The sequence below is a fragment of the Jaculus jaculus genome, chromosome 7, assembly GCF_020740685.1.
Source record: "Jaculus jaculus isolate mJacJac1 chromosome 7, mJacJac1.mat.Y.cur, whole genome shotgun sequence".
NCBI lineage: Eukaryota > Metazoa > Chordata > Mammalia > Rodentia > Dipodidae > Jaculus > Jaculus jaculus.
Window position 1 is genome coordinate 37,756,246 of NC_059108.1, and position 3,187 is coordinate 37,759,432.

Sequence of the window (3,187 nt, forward strand, 5' to 3'; positions counted from 1 at the left end):
AACCACTATGGAAACTAGTATGGTGGATTCTCAAGAACCTGAAAATAGAGCTACCGTATGACCCAGCTGTATACCACTCGTGGGCATATACCTGAAGTCAACCTGCCAAATACAACACACCACAAAGGTCCTTACTTGCCCATTTGTTTTTATTGCAGCACTGGTCAAGAGCCAAGTTAAGGACCCAGCCTAAATGTCCATGGATGTATAAGGAATGTGACATATAGAGAGAGTTTCTAGGTGATAACCCTAACATTTCATGGGATAAATTGAAAGAACCTGAAAAATATTCAAATGCTTACTCAGCTCAAATAGTTTTTACTATCAGTTATATAACTATTTTTTTAAATTTTTAATTATTTGAGACAGAGAGAGAGAGAAAATGGGTGCACCAGGGCCTCCAGCCACTGCAAATGAACTCCAGATGCGTGCACCCCCTTGTGCCTCTGGCTAACGTGGGTCCTGGGGAATCAAGCCTTGAACCGGGCTCCTTAGGCTTCATAGGCAAGCGCTTAACCACTAAGCCATCTCTCCAGCCCTCAGTTATATAACTATTAACTAATCCTTATAAAGCAATTATGTGATATTCCAAACAAGTATAATGGAATGTCATTCAACTATAAAGAATGCAATTTTGCCATTTTCAGGAAAATAAATGACTTGGAGATATCATGTTAAACAAGATATGGCATATTAAGAAAGATAAATATTGCATATTTTCCTCTCATATGTGGAATCTAGGGGTGTATGGGTGTGTGTATAAAAGTAGAAAGGGGAGTGTAGGGGGAGAGAGTTCAAAGGGAATGGGGAACAAGAGAGAATAGTAAGAGGGGAAAAAGAAAGGCAAAGAGGTTGGGAATGTCACTCAGTTGGTAGAGTGCTTGCCCAGCATGCACGAAGCCCTGGGCTCAGTGTCCTGTGCTGGCTAAGCTGGGCATGACGGTGCACACCTGCAATCCAGCACTTGCACACAGGAGGTAGAAGCAGGGGGGTCAGAGGTTCCAGCTCATCCTCGGACTACACAGCAAGTTCAAAGTCAGTTTGGGATACATGAGACAAAATATCGATTGCTCTCTCTCTCTCATATGTAGAATGACTATATATATATCATCACACACACACACACACACACACACACATATATATCTTGAAAACAGAGAGGAGCTATTTGAGAATGGAAGAGGACCAGGAGAGAGAGACTAAAGGGAGAGATGTGGCGGGGGGGGGGGCCACAAATGAGAAAACTACAATGATGGTCATGTATATAAATGTCATGAAGAAATTCATTATTTTGTATACTTACTAAAATTTAATTTTGCAAAGTCTTTTTTAAAGAAAACACTTATTTATTTTATGGGATTAAATTAAAAGAACCTGAAGACTCAGGGTCCATTGCAGAAAAGGCGGTAGAAAGAGCCAAAGGAAGGGTAGGACTGCTTACGATGCAATCGTTCAGACACAAATTGGCCTCGATATCCATGACCTCGTAGTGCCTAGCAATACCTTCACAAGCCCCTCATGACAGGAAGAAAAGATGATGACACCAAAATATAAGAGGGACTAGAGTAGAGAGAAAGGGGATATGGGGCTGGAGAGATGGCTTAGCGGTTAAGCGCTTGCCTGTGAAGCCTAAGGACCCCGGTTCGAGGCTCGTATTCCTCCAGGACCCACATTAGCCAGATGCACAAGGGGGCTCACGCATCTGGAGTTCGTTTGCAGTGGCTGGAAGCCCTGGCGTCCCCATTCTCTCTCTCTCTCTCTCTCTCTCTCTCTCTCTCTCTCTCTCTGCCTCTTCCTCTCTCTGCCTCAAATAAATAAATGAAAATAAAACCAAAAAAATTAAAAAAAAAGAGAAAGGGGATATGATGGAGAGTGGATTTGTGAAAGGGAAAGTGGGGGAAGGAAGGGAATTATCATGCTTTATTTCTATAATTATGGAAGTTATCAGCAAAAATTTGTTTTGAAAAAAAGAACCTGAAGATTTTCACATGCTTACTATGTTGAGATAGTTGGTACTTTCAGTTATGTAATTATTAACTAATCTTTATAAAGCAATTATGTGACATTCCAAAGTAAATTTTTGCATTTTTCTCTACTCTAGCATTGTTTCTCTTGTCAACAGTTTCTACTTATCCTTTGTATTTGTCTCAAGTTTCCTGCTATAAGCTATATTTCCAAAATTTAGTCTTCTGGAAGAAACAGGAAGGATAAGGAGGAAAGCCTCATAAAGAAAGGGGCTGGAGAGATGGCTCAGCAGTTAAAGGCATTTGCTTTCAAAGTAGCCAATCTGGGTTCAATTTTTCAGTACCCACATAAAGCCAGACACACAAAGTGGTGCAGTATTTGGGATTTATTTGCAGCAGCAAGAAGCCCTGGTGTGCCCGTTTTCTCTCTCTCTCTCTCTTTCTCTCTGTAAATAAATAAAAAAATAAAAGAAAAGAATGCTATGGCTGATGATGGGTATGGTGGCATATGCCTGCATTCCCAGCACATGGAGGCTTGAGGCAGGGGAATCTTAAGCTTAAGGCAAGCATGGACTCCATAATGAGGCCCTGTCTCCCAAACAAAATAAAAGTGATGGGGCTAGGAATATGGCTCAGTGGTTAAAGGCACTTGCTTGCAAAACCTGATGGCCTAGGTTCCATTCCCAGTAACCATGTAAAGCCAGATGCACAAAGTGAGGCATGCATTTGGAGTTCATTTGCAGAGGCAGGAGGCCCTGATGCACCTATTCTTTTTCTCTCTCTCTCTTTTTCTCTCTCTCTGCCTATAAATAAAAAAATAAATAAAATATTTTTTTAAATGACAGAAACTGGGTGTGACGGTGCACGCCTTTAATTCCAGCACTCAGGAGGCAGAGGTAGGATGATCACTGTGAGTTTGAGGCCATCCTGAGACTACATAGTGAATTCCAGGTCAGTCTGGGCTAGAGTAAAACCCTACCTTGAAAAAAAACAAAAACAAAAACAAAGCACACACACACACACACACACACACACACACACACACACAAAATAGCAGATTGATAGATAACAGATAAAATAAAATTCCTGAGTAGGAATTTTCTACAGGGAGTTGCTGCATAGGACCAGAGTTCAGTAAACTGATGTCAGCATGACCAGTGTAGCTACCAAGCCACCAAAGGATGAAGCCAGTGTTCTTGGGAGTCTCTAAATCTAGAAACAAT